We start from the raw sequence: 22,720 nt of genomic DNA on the forward strand, positions 1-22,720 counted from the left end.
CATTCATATGGTCACGACACACTACAGATACGTAGAAAAACTCAAAGTTTTGTTCGGCTGAAGCCGCACTTCAGGTTTCTGCCGCCAGAGCGCTCGAGAGCGCAGTGAGACAAAATGGCGACAGGAGCTGAGAAAGCGTATGTCGTGCTTGAAATGCACTCACATCAGTCAGTCATAACAGAGCAACGACACTTCAGGACGAAGTTCAACAAAGATCCACCAACTGCTAACTCCATTCGGCGATGGTATGCGCAGTTTTTAAAGCTTCTGGATGCCTCTGTGAGGGGAAATCAACGGGTCAGCCTGCAGTGAGCGAAGAAACGGTTGAACGCGTGCGGGCAAGTTTCACGCGTAGCCCGCGGAAGTTGACGAATAAAGCAAGCAGGGACTTAACCCCATGCGATTTCTTTCTGTGGGGTTATGTGAAAGTTTCAGTATTTAAACCTCCTCTACCAAGAAACGTGCCAGAACTGCGAGCTCGCATCAACGATGCTTTCGAACTCATTGATGGGGACATGCTGCACTGAGTGTGGGAGGAACTTGATTATCGGCTTGATGTCTGCCGAATCACTAAAGGGGCACATATCGAACATTTGTGAATGCCTAAAAAAACTTTTTGAGTTTTTGTATGTGTGTGCAAAGCATTGTGAAAATATCTCAAATAATAAAGTTATTGTAGAGCTGTGAAATCGCTTCAATCATTTGTAATAACCCTGTATTTGCTTCTAATACACAAAATCATCTATTTTGGGCTCTGATACTACTGGTGGGTATGTGAGCCATATGCTTATTTTTTCCAGCAAGACGAAGAGATAAACTCATTTTCCTGCAACGCTAGGTTTATCTGAGGTGCAGTGGGAGCTATGTAAATTCATTTTGATAAATATTTAGAAACGAAGGAAACGATTACTCTGGAATTAAGAACTTTCTGTGGAAGCATCAGAGCGGTTGCCGACGAGATGATCTACATAACACACTATTTAAAAATTTACGAACATAGCGTCAAGGGCTGCAAGCATATCGGAGTGGCGCGCATACTGGGCAAACCAAGCAATGGTCAACATGGCACCTCGGTGAAGCAGGTTTTCGTGTCAGGTTGGCATCGACCTCGCTGCAGTACTACTAACCTTGACGATTATTGATTCAGGAAAACGAGAGACGCTTGTGCTGACACGGTGCGCCATCCCAATGCGGAAAATCAGCTCTGTTAGCTTTCGCACTCTCCGCTAATGGAGAAGCCCTGTATGGAAAACAGCGTCCGCAGGGAGACTCGAGTTTTCTGTTGAGAGTTTCACTTACGTGTTGCCTAATGTCAGAACTTTCTCAGTGTGTGCAAGGACTATGAGCAAACTTAGCCTATCTCTCTAAAAAGTGACTTCTCCTTCGTTCTTATGTACACAACGTTTAACTGCCCTCCACCGCCATACCACACAAAATTGTGACATAAAGAAATAATTACTGGAACAGCCAAAATAGTAGATTAGACTGTCTGTTATCTGCTAATGTACCTCGTCGCCAGAATCCGAGGTTATCGGATAGTTGTACGTTGCTCCTCCTGTGAACACAGTTCAAAGTTCAGTGAAGGGAGGTCGATGGTTACTCCGTGTTGATGGTCGATATTTGTTGTTACCCATGTGAAGGTTTATAATCACAATCCCACCCGAGCCCATGTCCTCCGGCATATTTTGAGTGCGACACTATAAAAAACGACTTCCCAGTACTCGTCAAGGAAGTGGATGTCCGCAGTAGACACGCTCACTTGTACGATGGACTTCATATCAATGGAGAACCACACATTTGGAGAATGAAAGCAGGTTTAGCAGCGGCCACAGTGGCAGCAAAGGTAGTTAGCTATATTTGTATGATGTTCTCTATCTTACGTGCTTGTAATTAGAAGTAGTATGTTGTGACGGTTCGCCTATGACGACCGTCAGTACTTAATTTTAACCCTCGTATTCATCATAAAGATAAAGTCATTTACAGTAACGGTATTGCTGAGCGACCACGAGAAAATACAAGTAGGGGAAATTTCATGTGCTAATGATCGTGAAAACTGTCGCTGGAAGCTGTTATAACGCGCCATGCGGTGACCAGAGGGGCTGGAGTAGATGAATCTGGCACCCATCGGCGTGAACGACACAAGGGCGAGCATAGACTGTCGGCCAAACACCCGGGACGTCATTGCTGCGGAACACGAAATCTTCCTCATGTAATCGTTACCGGCAGACGTAGTACTGTATTTTGCGCCAGGCCAATCTTTTATTCGGATAGCACCGGTTCTTTAATTATTTTAAACTATCTCACTGAAGCTAGGAAATTACGGCGAATTTCACGTATCTGGTGTTTTTCAGAATATATGAAAGAATTCATTACAGCATTTATAATCTATGTGATTTGTAGTTTGGGGTACGGAAGTGATTGTATATTGCAATGTGATTGGTGATTCTGAAGTTTAGCTCTGATCGAGACATTTAATTCAATGTATGTGAAACAATTACGAACAGTGGAAGACCATTATTCTTTGAATTTTGCAGAATGTGTAACAGAACAACGTACTTTTAAATTGTGTGAGTACAGAAGAAGATTAGCTAACATTTTACGCTGTCAGATGCATTTACTTCATCAATCACGGCCATCATTTTAATTAGCCATTCAGCATTCACTGGGGATTTATTTTAGGCTCCTACTGCAAGTTCTCACCTAGACCGGAATGAAGATTTTTTTGTGTCCAGGATCGTGAATGGGAGAGGGGGGAGGGGGGAGGAGAGGGGGGAGGGAGAGAGAGAGAGAGAGAGAGAGAGAGAGAGAGAGAGAGAGAGATTGAAACATATCACCTCCTGAAAGGCACGTAGCGACTAGTCTATAGCTGATGAATGGTATCGACAAAACTGGGGAAATGGCTGCCAGTCACGGTTTTCCTACAAAACAAGTAATGGCAGTCACTTACTAACCGTCTGCCCCTGCATCGTGAAGACGTCGGGCTGCTTCTCTGAGCTGGTGTTTTATCGCCTAATTTAGAGTTTCTGTGAAAGAAAATGAGACACCGGGATAGCTACAGAATAAGGATAGCGAGTAAATGCGATTCCATTGGAATATATATATAACAGAAAGACACACAAATGCGATTCAGCGGTTACAGTGTCTTATAGGAAGCATCCGCAACTCTGGGTCAGTGAACGATACACTGGCCTGCTCTAGAGCAAGGAATGAAACTAAAAGTAATTAAATAGAAGTATTCTCTCAACCTCGATACGAAAATTTTTGATTGTGAATCTTTAATAGCTACGTAAATACTCGATAAATTTAACCCGGAAAACATGTGACGTGTAACACATAATCTATGCATGAATAGTTGATCTGTTAACTAAGAGCTGCTGAAAAGTAAAGCCTCCTAATTGTTTCGCTTAACTTTTTATAGCTTTTTAAATAAAACAAACGTTTTTAGCAGTCTACATCTTTATTCTTCATGTCTACATATTTATTTCTCAACATACTCACCACGATGACGAACACATTTCTCCCAACTAGAGACGAGTTTGTTCATACCGTCACTGTAGAATGACGGACTTCCTTGACGGAGCCACAACCTCACATCCACTTGCACCGCTTTTGAGGACTAAGTTTTGGAAACAGATGAAGAACGGATGTGGCCCCAGTGGGGGACTGCATGGAGAATGATCGGTGACGTGAAGTCAAGGCGTCGGTTGACATAGTTCTGTTACTCACTGCCACTTTACACTCTACGTTTCAGAGCTCTCTAGCGGCAGAGGGTGGCAACTTGCGTCAGAGAAGCGTAAAATTGATAACACAATAAATAATAATATTGAGAACACAAAGAATTTGGAAGCACTGCTTCTCAACACGCCCTCTTATTATCTATTTCATGCGCCCACGTTTTTGTTGTAGATATTACAAATCTGTGCACAGTTGTTAAAAATTCACGCTCACCAAACTTTCGTGACTATCCGTAGTGAGTTAGGTATCTGTATGGGGGCTAAGGGAAATTGTTTTATATTTTTTTCCTACGATGTAAAGACTTTTTTAAAAACTGTATATTAACTGTATTTATTTGAATAATTATATTCTGCTGTTTAGTGTTGTGTGTACGAATTCTTTCAGTACGTTGGAATATCTTGACGTAACGGCTTGGCGATGGGGTCGTTGGATAAAAACTTCTTGGTTAATTTACCGCTTCAAATTCGAATAAAAATCCGGAGCTTTAGAAGACTAGCATAAATAATCGTCGTCAGTGGCTAACACTGACTTGATGACATTACAACCGAGACATGTGGTAAATTTTAGATTAATTTCAATTTATCTTCACACGAGGCAGCCAATATACTGCTTCCTCCGACGTTTATCTCGCGAAAAGAACATGAAGCTAAAAATTAGTGTGACGCGAGCTCACACGGAGGCTTACCAGCAACAGTTCTTCCAGCTAACCATTCGCGTCCGGTTCAGGAAAAGGAAAAATGGCAGTGATGCAAGATGTACCCTCTGCCACACACCACACAAGAAAGCGAGTTAATATTGCACAGTCATTCAGTTCTGAGCTATGTTAAAAATTTGAAGACTCTACCTCACGCTAAGTTAGTTAAAAATCAATTGCAACATTTGTTCCGAACCGTCGGACGTGAGTGTGTTTTAATGAAAACGTAAACTGAATCATCTATATAGCAAATCTGGCTGAAATTGCTCCAAGAGTCTATCAGTTTTTCTTTTATATCCCCCTTTTTCCCTCCACCTTCGCGGCCGTGAAGATGCTGGGAGAGGGGGAGAGGCCTTACTTTCACAGAAATTTTTATCCGGTTGCAAGTGATACGTACGCAGACTTGACAGGAATCGCTTCCGGCTTTATAGAGGTGAACCTAGAAATCGGATGAGTTATCACTGACACTTTCTCTAGTAGGTAATTTACTCGCATTGGGCGTGTAGGGGCTGTGACGCAATCTGCTAAGCATAGCCATCGTGCAGGAACTCCAATTGCACAGGCGGTGCTATGCATTATGCTTCTTTCTCGCCCCGTTTTCACCTGCACCCCCTTCCTTATTGCAGGGAGGTGGTTCTTACCCCGTATTATTGCAGTGCAGTGTAGTCCAGTCCAGGTCTGAGATATTTTCAAAATCTCAAGTCTAGGTTTTCGGCAAGTTAGTTTAAAATCAATTGCAAAAGTTATACCGAATAGACAGTCAAGGCAGCAACCTAAAAAAAATAGTTAAAAACAAAACAATAAGAAGCATGAACGAGAATCGGTCCTGTCCCATAGAGATAGCGAGGAACGCTTGACTTAAGTGAGTGAAGAAACTGTTGTTATCCACGAGTTGCGTATCAAGTGAACAGAGCTTACCACTGATAGGGAAACTTGACTTTTGAGCGTCTCGCATACTCTACTAGCAAGAATGAGGACTAGATATGTTACCAAACTATACCTTTTTCTTTCACAGTGTAAGTACACAACAAAACACCATTATATCCTCAATCGTTTACGTAAAACGAACTAAGTTGTGCGACAGGTGTCGGAAACAAAGTGGAAAAAATCATTCATCACCTTAGCCTGGGTTGTTTTCATTCGACTTCGACACTTCAATAACGTGCATGCCCTCCGTGAGCGTTTGTCACTCTGACACCTACGTGACATGCTTCCTAGAAGTCTACAGAGGTCACCCTGCGGTATGCGTTCCCATTTTTCAATGACAGCCTATGAGAGTTCTTGGACAGAGTGTGATGGGGCAGGACGACTACGACAAATATGTAAAGCATGTCCCACATAAGCGCGATGGGATTTAGGTCGCGGCTCAACACTGGCCACCCTATTACTTCAATGTTCTGGCTTTACAAGACATTCCTGCTGACGCTCGCATCGGCCCTGGCATTAGAAGGAATTCAGAGCCACACTGTATGCAGTAGCCACATCATGGTCCAAGAGGATCTGATCCATGTACCGCCTGGCGGTAAGACAACCATGGGCAACGACAAGATCTGTATGGCCGTCAACACTGAAGCCTCCGTACAACATAATAGAACCTTGACAGTGTGTCGATTTCCTGGATAACATTTGGCAGGTACCGCTCATTATGTGTCTACGCCCACGAATATGGCTGTCATCTTGTGTCAGAGAATATCTGGACTATTCTGTGAATGAAACATTTCGTCAATGACGAAGTTGATGTGGGAAAGGCAGAAACTACAGGCGAGCAGCAGGATGATGTGTGAAGTGAGGTTCTCGGGAAGGACATCTGGGTCGTAAGGTCCTTTCTTGTAATATGCTCACTGCAGTCTGTTTGGACATAGTGGCTCCAGTGAACCTTCCGATATCGTCTTGCTGTGACCCGGCGGTACGTACGATGCCGCAAAGACGGCAAGATATGTCTTCATGTGCCCACTGTACATGCTTTGGTTGAAAAGAATGTCCACAAAGGAAAACTGCCATCTTTCTAGCTCACTAGTGAAAACTGGAACTCACTCCCGTCTGAGGGATCACCTGACACTAAGAGGTAACACAGTCAACAGAAGGCGAATGACTTTACTTATTGCCTACATTGAAAGCGGAAACATAAGGTCATGCAGTGAGATCCCGGGTATCGCTTGTATCAAAATAGATTTAACGTACCAGACGTTGAAACACAGTATAGGACTCCGCAGCCAACATGACAGAGGGAGGAAATCAGTCGTTTGTACAGTTTCGCCCCGATGGGCGGCTTGGTATCTTTTAGTCTCCAGTTGGGAGCCTTCCTTGGGTGCCAGTTCCTCGAAAGGGGAAGGAACCTGTAGGACTCCGCCACCGCGTGGCTTCAACTTTTATACCAACATAACGGCCACGGACTTTCCAAGAAATTCCCCTTCTTATGCGATTTCGACATTAAACACATGGAGACTGTGGAAGTTACTTCAACCCATCCATTTGATTTTCCTCCATGTAGGCAATCCTTTGCATAAACTGATCGATTACGTTTGGTGACCTTTTCATTAATGATCAGACTGGACTGAGATTATGAGCTGGAAACTTTATGATTGAGAAGAGAAGAGAAGGAGGGGGTGGACAATAAATGTTTAGGCAAGTCAATTCAGAGAGTTAAAGAAGACAAAACTTTCGTCCACATTCGTCGTTCTACGAGGCGCTGAGGAATCGTCCTCCCAAACATATATAGGCTCCCTTCCACATTAGTGGAATTCATGTAGGGATTTCGGTGAAGAGTAGCTCGATCTTTTCTAAACTGCGGAGTTTTTTGTCCGCCCATGCAAAGCTACTAGCGGTGAAACCTGACGGCTATCTGCTAGTACTTCAAAAGTAAACAAACGAATTTTGAATTAAATAATTTTGGGCGTCAGGACGCTTCATTGTAAAACACTACAGCAATTAAATTGTCGAAGTTTCGATTGTCTTGCTGCTATCTCTTCAGTGTGGTTAATCGCCTTCAAGAACATGAAATGCAAGGGCACTTAATATGCGATTAGTCTTCTACAGTGGGAGCAGGCCTTATGCTGCTTTTGCATAACCACCTTGTGAGAACGGTGCGGGGAACAGCCTGTCACTCTTTTGTTACCCTCCGTCTTATCGTTCGCGCGCGAGTAAACAAAGTCCCAGCGCCCCTTGCCGTAACTCATCGACTTTCGCCGGGACGCAGCTGCGTGGGAATTTACGCGCACAGTGCGTGGAAATGGCCTGACTGGTCCGGACCGCGAACACCGAGCGCACGTTACGTAAGCTGCGCCGCGGCGCACGTGCAGAACCTGTCCCGGAACAACCCGCCACAGTACTGCCGCTGTGACGCACTGGCCACTGGCTGTTGCCGCCGCTACTGGCCACCTGCCAAGCAGGGTGCCCTCCGCCTCCACAGCCCTCGCCCAAGGTCTGCCAGCCATGCCTCACCAAGCTCTGCGCTGAGCCGATAAGCAGTTTCAGTGGCAACTGAGGACCAGCTGGATACTGGCAGGGCGGCTGCTTTCGTCTGCATCCTCCGCAAGCCACCATACGGTAAGTGGCGGTGGGTACCTTGTACCACTGCTCGTCATTCCCTTTCCCGCTCCATTTTCAAATGAAGTGAAGAAAAACCGACTGCCTGTATGCCTCCGTACGACCTCAAATTTCTCTTGTCTACGGTGTCCTTATGCAAAAATTATGGACGGATCCTACCGGTATCAAATCTGACAGCATGCCTCTGAATTCCTTCGGTACCTTCTTTTAATAAGACATGGCGGGCAGCGCTGAAGAACGTGTCGCACCAGTATTTTATACGCAGTCTCCTTAATAGATGAGCTACTCTTTCCTGTAATTCTCCCAATAAACCTAAGTCGATCATTACTCTTCCCTACGACCGACTTTACATGCTCGTTCCATTTCATGTTGTGCCTAGATTTAATCGACCTACCTGGTTGGAAAGTGTACATGTGAAGAAGGTAGACACAAAACTTGACACAACGCGCTGTATTTCTGGTTCCATCAAATCAACCTCATGCCACTGGTTACCTGTACTGAGTCACATCCCTCCACCTCACTTAAGGCGGAAACAAGTTCTACTGAGGGAGGCCAAGAAAATCTCTGCATCACCCTTTCTACCACTGCACCAAGAATTCAGTCATCCGCCACACCAACGATTGCAGCAAAGTGTTACTGCAGGACACCCCATCGGGGATGGTTTTGATCTAAATGAAAGCTGGAAGCATGAATGGACAACAAAAACACTGGGAACAAGAGCCCATCACCTTGATCCCACGAAGAAGCCAAAAGCTTTTGACCTACTGAGGAACCTCTGGTGCCGTCTCAACAGGTTAAGGACTGGACATGGCCGTTGTAGCTACTTCAGGCACAAATGGGGCTGGATCAGTTCACCAATGTGTGAATGCAATCAAGAAGGTCAGACAATTGAACATTTAATCCAACGCTGTTCACATCATTCATACCCTGGAATTCCCGACGACTTGTTCACCCTCACATCCAGCTTAATTAATTGGTTGAAAAACAAGGACTTTAAGGTTTAATCTTGTCTTATATCACGTGTATATTGTATAAAATCACTTGCCTTGTATCAACTGTATATTGCATAAAATCACCATACCATTAAATAAATAAGTACTGTATTCGAACACTGCAGTGTTGATTTTCCTGCATTAACCTACATTTTCCCACATTTAGACCAAGCTGGCATTCATAAAGCCAAACAGAAATTCTGTGTCTTCTTCAGCCATTCAAAGACGACACTTTCAGGTACTCTACAGGTTCAGCAGCGAACATTCGACTGTTGCTCACTTATCCGTCAGACCGTTGATGTACGATGGGCATTAAATGAGTAAAGCAAAACTATCTTTTCTGAAAACGTGCCAGTTTTATTGTTTGGTTGATTTAGGGGAGGGGACCAAACAGCGAGGTCATCGGTCCCATTAAATTAGGGGAGGATGGGGAAGGAAGTAGGCCATGCTTTTTCTAAGGACCCATCCCGGCATTTGCCTGAAGAGATTTAGGGAAATCATGGGGAAACCTAAATAAGGATGGTCGGACGCGGGTTTGAACCGCCATCCTGACCAATGCAATCCAGCTAGTTTTATTCAGGATTCCAATGCACCATATTATTCCCGACTCTTCTGGCTACAAAACCCTATTTTTCGACATCATCTTCGTTCAACGAGAGCCTTGCGCCACTTTATTGGGAGGGCCTGATGCGCACATGGCACCACTCTATTGGTCGACGACGGAGCCAAGGTATTGCTGCATTAGTAACTTCCCCATCGGTCCATGTACTGCTTCCAATGGAGAGCATCCTTCATTGGACCAAGCAAATGGAAGTCGAAATGTGCGAGATCCAGGCGTATGAATGAGGAATAGCACTCCAATGAAGTTTTGTGAAATACTATCGGGTGCGCAGACTTGTGTAAGGCCGGTTGTGTAGTGAGGTGTTTGATAGTGATTCGTCGATCACCTCCAATGAGCCAAAATTATTTTGGTGAGTAGTAACAGGATAAAGAGAAAGACTATACCGTTACTAGATAAGAACATACAATGCATCGAATCATTTTAATTGATATTTCTTCAACGCTGTAACAGTCACCTCTTCTGAGGTGGTAAAATACATGTTTGGTCGTTACATGGCAGTTAGAAGGAAAAGAAAGCGTAAAGGATGAAGCAGAAAAACGGTACTTACTGCCTTGCATATGAATGTTGAGTGTCCGCACGTTCCAACATTGTAGAAGTCACAATTGTGCGAAAATACGCTTGTGAATTATTACAAGGGTAGTTTGGCGATTTTTGAAAAAATTAAAACCGAAGTATGATATCTTCTGTTACAATGAAGAAGAATATTTTCTTTTAGTATATAGACTATTACGCGTATGACTAATGTTTATATTTTAACACCTCTTATTAGATAATGCATTATAAAATTCGGAGCCCCCTAATTCTGAGGCCGTGTTCCAAGTGTATGTGCGCCTCACTGGTAGACAAAGTTAGTTTACTTTCCAAGAAGCTCTGCAGAGTTTAGTACGTGCAGTGTGAAAATGCGTGTATGACAGCGCAGTGGGTAATCCACGGCCAGGCAAGACAAGATATCTGGATTCATGAATGTCCTATACAGGGTATATTCGAAGAGTCGTCAGGCCCATTTTCTTTAATGTTTCGGCAAATATTAGCAATTTCATTTTTGGAAGCCATGGCTGGAGGTAGCCCAAAGAAATGCAACTCATCACGTCCTTCACGCAACGTCCAACATGGATGGAAAGCATCGATGTGTTTCTCATTACGAACGAAATTATTTTTAAGTGTAATTGTACTTGCCCATTCGACAATGAGGTTCCAAACTGATCTACTGTGATATTCGTTTTACCGATATTTATTAACAGGACAGTAAAACACAATGAATAACCAGTATTCCTGCAGTGGCAGCACTGCCCTGGCCCACGCTTTCTGCTACCGTTATGCATAATCGATGTTACCAATTCGATGGTGGGGAGGTGGTAATTCTTCGTGTATCGTTGGTCTTGTTGGGAAAAAAAAGCGATTAAACGATCATTGGACCAGGCTAAATTGGGACCGCTCTGTCGCATGGGCACGGAAAATTACGATTTAAAATGATTTTGTTTGTAACGGGAAAGAAACAGACGCTTTCCGTCGACGCTGAACGTCGCATGTGAGACATCATGAGCAGGATTTATTTGGACTGGCTCCAGCTACATCGTGCAAAAACGAAATTGCAAATAGATGCCGAAACACCATGGAAAATTAGGCTGACGATCCATACGAGAGACACCTGGTATATGCTAAAGGATTTAGCATTACAAAAAGTTTTCCCCACAGCTATCAGGTGTTCGAAGCTGCAACAGTTGTTAAGCCGGCAGCAGCACAACAGCTATCGAGACAAAGAGATAAGAACTATGTTCTACATTATTTGCTTCGGCATGCAGACATATTATTTAAATATGCAAATATTGCAGGTTCTTGACTGCAGACTCATGACCGGACTCTTACACTGTGTGCTCGGCAATTTCGTCCTATAAAATACCTTTACGAAATATATTATGACCCCTTGGCTATTAAGCATCCTTGTGACACTGTTTTCTCTGCACCAACTACTTGCATGAATAGCCTTCTCAGTGCGCGACAACAAGGAGTAAGTACACTCTACGAGGTAACATTTGTGATTACCACGGATGGCTGCCCCAGTGTGCGACAACCTTAAGGCTAGAAGTACCCACCTTAAAATGAAGTAGTTCCGTGACGCTCGCTCGCGCGTCACATCACGCGACGTTTGTTCGGCTAAGGCGACAATGAGGAACTTTACACTCCGCTAACTGATGTTAACAGGCAGTGTAACACCACCTGCAAATGATGAGGCAGTCTACCATCGGCCATCCATTTAGTACCCATTCGTAAGTCCAATATATAGCTCGGCCGAACGTCTGGCAACAGTACTATCTTGTTCCCGCTCGGCCTTTCATGGCACATGCTCAGTAACTAATTTTCCAGTACGATAGATTTCCCACTTAGCTTGGAAGTGTATACATATGGACAAAGCCCATGTACACACTGAATATTCTCCTAACAGCTTAACAGCCACATATGAGACGACAATTTCGGGCTGACGTACATCATTGTCCGGTCGGAAGATTGTCAGTGAAAAAGCTCTAGCTGTATTGCCGAACAGCTGAAACACTTTCTACCAAATGTGGGCAGATATTTTTACTAAGTAAAATGTTCGCACTCTCGTCCTACCGTACTCCGGTATGCTGTATGAATAGCACTACTGCTTACGTTTTCTACAAAGGAAGGTGGCGTGGTCACGGCAGGAGGAAAAACTATCTAATGATGAACTAAACCTATCAACTTAATTTCCCTTACAGCAAACACCTTATGTCGTTTGAGATCAGTACAAAATCTGAGAACAACAGAAATTAACCTTAAAAATAACTGTACTGTGATAGAAACGAGGCAGGGCACAAAAACTGAACATAGTAATATATGCTTTCTCATTTCTTTTGTGTCGAAATACTAAGGAACTATTTGTGGTGGTTGCTTTGGACCTTGCCTACAGGGTGTTCAGCGGAGGCCCCTGATTTCAAAATTAAATATCTTGAAAACAGATTGATAGACGAGTGTAACAAAAGGTATGTTTATTGTGGAAGCTGTTACAATTTTATACAAAAGTTTCGAAATAGTTCGAGGAACTGCTAACAGATGGCACTGTCCGCTGTACAGTATCACTCGTCCTATGCAAGCAGTCTTTGCAAACATCACAATATTTTTGAAACATCGAATTGAAGTTTGCCATCACATCATGTAGAGTCTCATAGGAAATGGATTCAGCTGCCACACAGATCGCCGTTCAAGCTCGTTCAGTGAAGTGCGATGGTTACGGTAGACACTCTCAACGCACCAAATAAGAAGTAGTCAAAAAGGGTCAGAACGGGCGAATATGCAGGCCAAACCATTCCTGCACCAGAAAATTTCCAATGATTCACCAGAAAGACTCCATTCTCAAAATACTCACCGAGGAAGCGAAAAACCTATTCGTTTCGACGTTGGCTGGCCCCATCTTGCATGAACGACTTTGTGCCTGGCCGAACCTCCAACGCTAGCTGCGTCCAACAAACTGCTCCAAAACTGGAACGTAACGTTCACAAGTGATCGTTACTCGCATGAAGAAAAGGGGCAATAATGCCTCTGCTGAATAACGCAGTCGTAACAATAACTATGGGAGAATACAGATGGTCCCCTTCATACAAATAGGGGCTTCCGGAATCCGAAAATCGCTAATTTTGTTTGTTCAGGTGGTCGTCTGCTTAATCTGCAAACCTGACGAAGGCATCATTATCAGTCACTCTGAGAATCTGGTTCGCAAAGTCAGCCCTCTGCTGCACAGATCGTACAAGTATGGCCTGTTGGCTTTGGATTTTGAATGGAAATCCTGTCTGTTCAGGCTCTGTCTTAGTATTCTCTGCCTACTGCAACGTTCACACCAGTCTCTGCTGCAATTTTATCGGACGGATTTCCTTGGATTTTGCCGATTGTTTCCAGAAACCGAGGTGACACTTTCAGAAGCAATTACAGTTCACCTGGAGACAATACTCTCCACATCAGCCACGCTGCCTGTCCGTTGGAATTTGGCAAAGTGCTTGCGAACGGTTTTGGCACTGGCAATTTTATAACATTAAATCGTGTTTGGGAACTACGTCTTGTTGCCGTAGGACTGTGTTCTAACCTGTGGTACTACAGTACCACAAAAATACGTTGTCCAATGGAATACATGATTTCGACCACTTCGACGGTACGCTAACTTCCTATCACGTTTCGGCGGTGGAAGTGACCGCTCTGAGCTGCAGCGCATTACTTATGCTCACTATGAATTGCGCTTACAGAGCCATTTGTTGGCAGCTTTTCGAACTACGGGGTATACATAAAGTCCGGGAACACTTTCAATTATTTATTGCATTTTGAAGAGAAACTCAAAGTTGTTTTTTTTTTTTTTTTTTTTTTTTCGCACCATGGCATCGTCGAATGTGGCACTCGCTTCCCGTATTCTCTCCCGGAGCGCTGCTACGTCATTGGTAGAGGCGGTACATACACCAGATCTTTAATGTGTCCCCACAGAAAATGTCACGCGGAGTGAGATCTGGTGATCGCCGAGGCAATTTCATGAAACAGCTGTCCCCTTCTGTAGCACGGCCGATCCATCGATGCGGCGGCTCCGTGCTCACGTACCCACGAACTTCACGATGAAAATGGGATGGAGCCCCATCCTGCTGAAAGATGAACGGAGAGTCCGATTGCACGACGCATCGATTTCTTTGGAATCCTTATGACTGTCTCTCGTACGCGCTCCACATTGACTTCACTCACACTGGGACGCCCGCCTGTCTTTGCCGGGCACAAGCAACCCGTCGTAACGAATTTGTTGTGCCAGTGGTAAATGGCCATCCTTGTAGGTGGCTTCTTAGCGTACTTGTTTTTAAACATCCTTTGAACAGCTGTAGCACACTTGTTTTTGTCGAACTCTGACACACACAAAGCACGCTCCGCACCTGAACTGACTAGCGTTAACATCTGCAAATTACCAAACTACGCTGCGGCGGTATACACGAAAAAGAAAAAAACTTCCAGGGTTTCTCTTAAAAAGACATATGTATGATATCTGTATAGTTCTTGTACAATAAATAAAGTGTTCCCAGAGTTTATGTACACCCTGTATTTCGAAACTTCTGTACAACTGCAGTATAAAATTCTTACAGCGTTCAAAATAAGAGTACCATTTGTTGCGCCCATCTATCGATCTGAGTTTTCGAGATACTTAATTCTGAAATCAGGGAGTCCTTCGCTGCACATTCCGTACATCGTTACGCTGTGACACGTTTAGCGTCAGTGGATCCATTCAGTAGTGGTGTACTTTACTGTCGAGTTGTTCTTATTCTCGTCGCAAGAAAGAAACTGCTATACAGCCTCACCGGAAACAGCATTTAGAAATGTTTTGGGAAGTGGAAGGGGTGGGTACAAACGGAGTACACTCATATGGGTCTTACTCTGAAAGCTGTGGCAACCCATAACAGGACATACTCGGCACGCGTTCAAAATTAGGGCTTTACTATTTTCTCTTGTGTCAAATCTGGAGCACATTTCTCGGCAGTGCTGGAACACTTCTGCAGTAAACTGCTAGTCCACTGTCCTTTAATTCTGCGAAGAAATTGGTTAGTTTAACAGCGTAAGACCACAACTGAAGATCGCAAAACGGCAGCCCAAGTAAAGGAAACAATGTCTTTTTATTATTCTTAACGTTCTGTAATGTAAGAAAATGGTAACTGCGCACCATGTAGTATCGTGGCATGCTTAACGACACATAGTTTGACTACAAGAAAGTTGTTTACTGAAAATAGCTATCCAATTGTTCTCCTTTTCATACTGCAAGTAACCTCTATGACGAAATTGAGCAAACAGGATTGACTGGTGCTGGTGCGAGGGAAATATTGGTGGCACAATGAAATATCGAAACCCTTTAACCCATCAATTAAAGGTACTGTTTCTTTTTGACATGTGCATATGTTACAGGCGCGGAATTAAAGACATTAGTGGAGCATGCGAAACGCATATTATTAAAGCTGTTGGTACCAATGCAAGGTTATGAACATGTTAAGTTGTAGAGAAAAGTCATGGTATATATACCTTGCACAAATGTAACGAGTGAAATTTCATTTAATATCTCTCATAATTATTTAGTACACGCAGTCGGGGTCGCGTATAAGTTGTTACTTTTTGTATGTGGATGACCGGTTTCTATCTACTAGAGATATCATCAGACCTACATTCCTTGGTGGTGGTGGTAGGGATTCCTGAAGTGGAGCAGGCACGTCCTTGCTGGCACTGTGTGTGTTCTGTGGCTGATCGAAACCGGTCATCCACAAATAAAAAGTAACAACTTTACGCGAACACCGCTGTGTTTACCAAATAATTATAATACTACTAGATGGCCGTTTCCTGAACAATGTTCCAAAAAAATTTAAGAATCTATCAGATAAAGGTCGAAAACTAGAAACAATTAAGCTTGAAACATAAATTAAACCATTTAGTAAAAAAGAATTGTGCTCCACAGCATCAATGCTATACACCAGAACTATTACGCGATTCTTTACTCTGGATTGACAGTTTTCGACGTTGCATTGGCACTTGACAAACGATACTTCGTTAAGCGGCACATAATTGGTAAAAAAAAGGCTTTCATACAAAAAAAAATGCGCAGCAACCCTACCGATACTTCAGCAAGCAGTGTGGCATCAGTTTCCGAATATTCCAAGTATCGTACCTGAAACAAAAGAAATATGTTGTCCATTATTAACGGTACATTACAAACAGAATAACTTCAAAAACGCTACAAAATAAGTTCGTAAAATGACATTATTAGGGGAAGACAAATGATAGCACTCTTACAAGCACTTACGAGAACATAGTGGATATAGACCAACCAATGGTGCGAACACACAAAATTGGTACACTGCCATGTCCGTAACTCTTTCGGGTATCTTTTGCGCCAGTTGTAAAACTATGAACAATATTCTCTGGTGGAATTTCAATTGTGAATTAATAAAACCACAGCCCGCACACGCAGCTTTCTCTAAACCTTACTGCAGACATTTGCGCTTGCGAACAGTAGCACCACATGCGGTTATAATCATTGTACGTATCAGCACAGCCTGTTACTCAATACGCAGTATTTTGTTCCACTACTAAATCTTCCACCTGTTCAACTCTACTCCTTTAGTGAAAAAAAATAGTAAAACCTATTATGCAATTTGATAGCTGTAATTTGTAGACGTAACGGACCGCTTCAGTAAGGCAAAATCAGCTCTTTGCATCTATTATCTCTGACACAGTTTTGAAGCTTTGCAGGCACATCTTAGAATGCTCATCCACCACGTAGTACCATAACGTCCTGCTTATTTACTTGCCAGTACATGCGTGATAACTCATCATAAGTTTTATGTACAAGCTTCTGACAAAGAAAACATCCGACAGGTCAAAGATCGCAACGTGGCGAAGAGATTGCTATCGAATCGCGACAATCTGAACTGCTTTATGTCCGTACTTGTGACCTAACAACGTGCATCTTTCTCTTTACGCACGATACATTTTTCAGAATCTCCTGGATGGCACGATGTGAAAATATCCCAATAAATAATTACACAATTTTGAAGACTTACGGAGGGAGTAGGCAGGCGGACTGTCTGTAGAATGTTATTTTCACCAGTACAACTCCAGTGACTATCTGCTCTTGGTATATAATACAGCCCACATTCGATATTGCACATGCAGTGGCTTGTGAGCCATTAAATGGCAGAATAAAACGAATCAAAACTTAACTGGATGAAAGTGTTCGCCTTTTCAACAGTCGTGACGTTGGTTCAAATGGCTCTGAGCACTATGGGACTTAACTGTTGTGGTCATCAGTCCCCTAGAACCTAGAACTACTTAAACCTAACTAACCTAAGGACACCACACAGACCCATGCCCGAGGCAGGATTCGAACCTGCGACCGTAGCGGTCACGCGGCTCCAGACTAGCACCTAGAACCGCACGGCCACAGCGGTCGGCTCGTGACGTTGATCAGAGGACGCTGCTTAAGGAACTTTGTGTGACAGGCACTGACTTGAATAGAATTAAAGAAATGCCATCGATTTGACTAGTATAGCACATAAAGCTCGTTTTACACTAACGACTTTCTGGTCAAAATTGATTAGGCTGCGCGTCACTTGTCTACGTATCAGTTAGCAGCCAAACACGTCGCTAGTGGGTGAGTGACCTTCGATGACCAATTGACTGTGTCGAGGGTAGTGCTGTAAAAATCCCGAGCATTCGTTGAAGTACATATGCGCAAAATATGAGACTGTAGCGACGTGTACAAACACTGGAAGTTAACCTGTTTTGTTGGTCTTTTTCTAGTTATGAATTCCGGACATTTGCGCTTCCTTAATCTTTATTTTCTGAAAGTATTTGTATGGAGTGTAGCCATGTATGGAAGTGAAACGTGGACGATAAATAGTTTAGACAAGAAGAGAATAGAAGCTTTCGAAATGTGGTGCTACAGAAAAATGCTAAATTGGTTGGGTAGATCACATAACTAATGACGAGGTATTGAATAGAATTGGGGAGAAGAGGATCTTGTGGCACAACTTGACTAGCAGAAGGGATCGGTTGGTAGGACATGTTTTGAGGCATCAAGGGATCACAAATTTAGCATTGGGGGGCAGTGTGGAGGGTAAAAATCGTAGAGGGAGACCAAGAGATAAATACACTAAGCAGATTCAGAAGGATGTACGTTGCAGTAAGTACTGAGAGATGAAGAATCTTGCACAGGATAGAGTAGCATGGAGAGCTGCATCAAACCAGTCTCAGGACTGAAGACCACAACAACAACAACAACAACATCAACAACAACAACAACAACAACCTTTATTTAAGTGCACTCTTAATATTTATTTTATTTTTTGCTTTGCTTGCGTTGCAAAGCCTGCATGATTCATTTCACCATAAACTCCGCTGAGAGTGAAAATTCATTCTGGGCTGTTTAATGTGTTTATACATGCATGCTGATGCTCTGAAAAATTTGTACGACACGAATTCCTTTCGGTCAGTTCTCAGTAGCGAGATGAATCCACGAATGGCCTCTGTCAAGAGTAACCACCCTGAATTTCCCTTTGGTTACTAATACTCTCTACTGTATTTGTTCGTTTCTTAATTCTATTACTACATTACTACGATGAGGGTCCCTTATAAGATTGCCGGCCGGAGTGGCCGAGCGGTTCGAGTCGCTACAGTCTGGAACCGCGCGACCGCTACGGTCACAGGTTCGAATCCTGCCTCGGGCATGCATGTGTGTGATGTCCTTAGGTTAGTTAGGTTTAAGTAGTTTTATGTTCTAGGGGAGTGATGACCTCAGCAGTTAAGTCCCATAGTGCTCAGAGCCATTTGAACCCTTATTAGATTACTTATGTTATACTGCACAGCACATAGCTTTTACAACGAACGCAATTTGGACGCCAACATTTAAAGAAAAGCGACCACTGAAAATACGCCAGATGCAGTGTAGTGCAATGCAATAGACTCGCTGGCCACGAGTAAACGACTGAGACAGGAAAACTGCTCGTGTAGAAGCGGCTTGAGGACGTTAGAATTTCCAGGCACCAGCGCTTGGAGACAGCGAGCGCCTGGGCGGCTGGGTTTACGACCGTTGCCGCTGCGACGCCCCTCCCGACCAGAGAACAGAGGGGCAGCGGTTCGCCGAATGCGAGTGCAGCTGCGCGCTGGCAATGCCGCTTCCAGACGGGCCCTCCGCGGAGTGGAAACTTCCAGTTCCAGTGGGAAAGGGCCCGGCGCCGATGGCGGCTGCGATAACGGCTGCACGCGACGGCGGCTACAGCTAGCTAGGCGCCGGTAATCGAACCCGCGAGTGACGCAAGCGGCGCCCACCATGTCCACTGCCTGACACGCGCGGGGAAATCCAGTCCTCTGTCTGACGCTTCGCAGTCACCGCCTGTGTTCACTGCCGGGTGAGGGCTGAACAGCGCCTTCAACAAGCAACTCTTACACCAGCGGCCACTTTTTAGTCTCGCTTCTTACACTTCCCTCCGCTAGTACGAAGAGAGGTGTACAAGCAGCTCACGTGCTTGAGCCTTATTCACTATTTTGATCCTATCATGGTCATCTAAAATAAGAGGACACTAGCTCTGCGAAGGTCAAGGGAAGGGCCCACGTATCACCCTTCACAAATTCCCCCTCTTGCCCTACACGTTCTCTCGGGAATGGAAACGTGTGCGCTAGAGTTTTTAACTCTTCTTTTGGCTCTTTATTTAAATCGGCCCATCCAAACATTTCCACTTTGGTGAACTAACAGATTCGTACACTAGGATAAATCGTGATGGCTGTGGTTTCTGCACTAAATACTGAGAAGTAATATGAGTATTGATCCAGAATCAAATGTAACAATGACCAAACGGTGAAACAGTAGTTTTTCAAGTGTATTTCGCAGAAAGCTTATATGTTATCGTTAGGTTAAGAATACCTTCTGAATAAAAGTAGCTTTAACTAAAGCTCATCATTACACTTTTTTATAACACCTTTTGGTCGTCCTGTCAGTGTGAGTGTTTGAGATAATAAACTTCTAAAAAATATTGAAATAAAAATTTAATGGTAACATTTTGCTTAACACAACTGGACTTCTATAACTGGCTTATTGAAGTGGTGGTGTGTGTGTAGTGACAGAGAGAATAATCTAAGGTGTGCTGATCCGTATTTTGGGTACTGGTGGTACGGGAACTTAGGGCAAATAACCACGCCACAATCGTTTCAGTTCCCTATCACCGTCATACAATTCCGTCTGTGATGTGTAGCGACGTTTCTTTTAATATTTTCTGCCATTTTCCTGTAGATTACAACCAAAATCAAACAACAAATTACTTTGTCCGAAAAACAAGCTAATCCTATCCCTCGAACCGCTTCCATATCTTCAATCACTCCTGAGGCTGCGCCATGTTGAGAGGATCGCCAATGAACTGTTTACAGGAAAAAAAATTTTTTTTTGCCAAATCGTTTTACTGCTGTTTCACGATGTTTGCCTTTAGACACTTCTGCATGCGTTCAAACTAATACTGGAAACGTATTTTGTGCTCTGATATTTTTAACTCCAAAACATGGTTTTAGAAGGATTAAACAACCTCCTGAGGGCATGCAAGTGGCTGCCCACACATATTTAACATTAAGGAAGAAACAGTACTCTTACGGTGAATACGAGCAATGACACAAATTCCGTGTTTTTTCGGTCAAATAGTTAACTTTTTATGTCCTGTGTGTCAGCTGGTATTGGCATTATTAAGAGTGACGCGGCGTTTTCAGTTGTTTTCCTAATTTCACGTATGCCTTGAGAAGAAAAAAAAATACGATCCCGTATTAACAGTTCTTCGATCCTCTAAAGAAATGGTCGCGACACGTTACTAAAGAACAAGCGATTCAATTCTTGGAAGCTCCTCGTGAACGGACCACTTTTTGTTGCTATAGCTTTGTTTTTGGGCACTCCAACAGAGATTAGTTTCCGATTCGTACTGACATTCAAGTTTCGTCTTCTGTGAAGAAATAATGTAGTCTTAAGTTTTCAGCTGACACGGTCCTGTTGTAGAGATTTGGTTTGGCTACATTGTGCGGGGTCCTTTGTTTACAGGTTCATGAAAAATCAAATGATGTTCTGTCTTCGATATGCCCTAGGATACCTTCATCTCGCGGCGAATGAGATGTAGATCCCGTCGCGATTGCGTTGCTCACAGCATCGACGAGGTGACATCTTTTGTGGGCTGTCGCTGACAAGGGCTCAATCATGACGGAAGACTGGAGACCAATTATTTTAAGTACTCTTTTTTGATAGTGCTTCATTACCAGAAGCTGAGCGAAGCTATTCGACGCACAGCTGTTACGTATTTACGAGATCAGTAAACAAATTATCCAACGAAAATTTTGTGAAAAGTTTAACAACACGTTCTTTCTTTTAAACACTCACTATAAACCAAGTTCGCGGGCAATTTATGAGCTGCTATTGTATAAAAACAGCACCAACATTAACGTACGTAACAGCGGCACCCAATGGCCGTTTGCGAAAACTTAAGAAGAGCACCTCGTAAATAACATTAGGTAAAATTATGAGTAACTAAGCTCAGTCCTACAATCTTAGGATCAAATTTAGCAATACCACGTCTTAACAGAAATGAATCCACGCAGACAATAGCAATCCATAAGGCATTTAATCAATTAACACACTCTTATCGGTTTTCTGAGATGTAGTAGCACTGCTTCAAAGTGAGTCCCATACTTGGGAAGCTAAGCGTACGGCACAAGAAGCTAGACTCCCGCTTTGTCATCCTGGACGAGATCCTACACGAGATAGTATGCCCTTGCCTTCCTCCAACCTGTTATGCTGCATCAGGTGTGTATCTGTCCGCCTGCTTAGCTGAGTGGTTACGTGCTTGCCTCCCAAGCAGCGGGCCCGGGTTCGGTTCCCGACCCGGTTGGAAATTTTCTCCGCTCGTGGACTGGGTGTTGTGTTATCATCATTTCATCCTCACTCATCACTGGCACGCAAGTCACCCAATGTGGCGTCGACTGAAATAGGACTTGCACTCGGCGGCCGAACTTCACCGGATGGGGCGACACGGCCAACAACGCCACACATTCATTTCATTTTTCAGTGTGCATCTGTGTCGTTTGGATGATCGATGAGAAATTCTACAGCCCACTGTGTGTGTGTGTGTGTGTGTGTGTGTGTGTGTGTGTGTGTAAGCCACGTGCAGAAATACAGCTTATTTCTCTGGAATGGCACCAAGCGGGCCGTCGAGCTTTAATACTCGCATCCGATGGAGGGTTCACCGGCAGACGGTTTCACATGCTCACACACCCAACGGGACTGTGGGAGAATGTAATTCAATCAATTACATTGGAGTCACGTCTGGCGATTAGGTACTGTACGTCAAATCTCCTCCTCTTGCACGCCAAACACTGGCGGTGAAAATTTCTTCCACCGCCAGGATTTGAACCAGCCACTTACGTGGAGCGCCACCGCACACGCCTGCGTAAATGCGTAAAATCACTTTGGGTAAGCAAGCGCGTACTTTTTACCTTGCGCCAGCACAAGCCGTTACAGGGTCTGCTATCCCAGCATCGAAGCCGGCCGGAGTGGCCGTGCAGTTCTAGGCGCTACAGTCAGGAGACGAG

General features: G+C 43.8%; 1 protein-coding gene across 4 annotated transcripts in view; it reads right to left on the reverse strand.

The window, feature by feature from the left end:
• LOC126480744 (serine/threonine-protein kinase tricornered) overlaps window positions 1–22,720 on the reverse strand; it is a 602,474-nt gene that overhangs the window by 152,736 nt on the left and 427,018 nt on the right. The window contains exon 3 of one of the 4 annotated variants that reach the window (XM_050104024.1): window positions 16,221–16,274. The exons of the other annotated variants lie outside the window; for them this stretch is intronic. The gene's annotated coding sequence lies outside the window, so the exon portion shown is untranslated. The remainder of the gene's footprint in view (window positions 1–16,220; window positions 16,275–22,720) is intronic. 4 annotated transcript variants of the gene reach the window in all.

The sequence above is a fragment of the Schistocerca serialis genome, chromosome 5, assembly GCF_023864345.2.
Source record: "Schistocerca serialis cubense isolate TAMUIC-IGC-003099 chromosome 5, iqSchSeri2.2, whole genome shotgun sequence".
NCBI lineage: Eukaryota > Metazoa > Arthropoda > Insecta > Orthoptera > Acrididae > Schistocerca > Schistocerca serialis.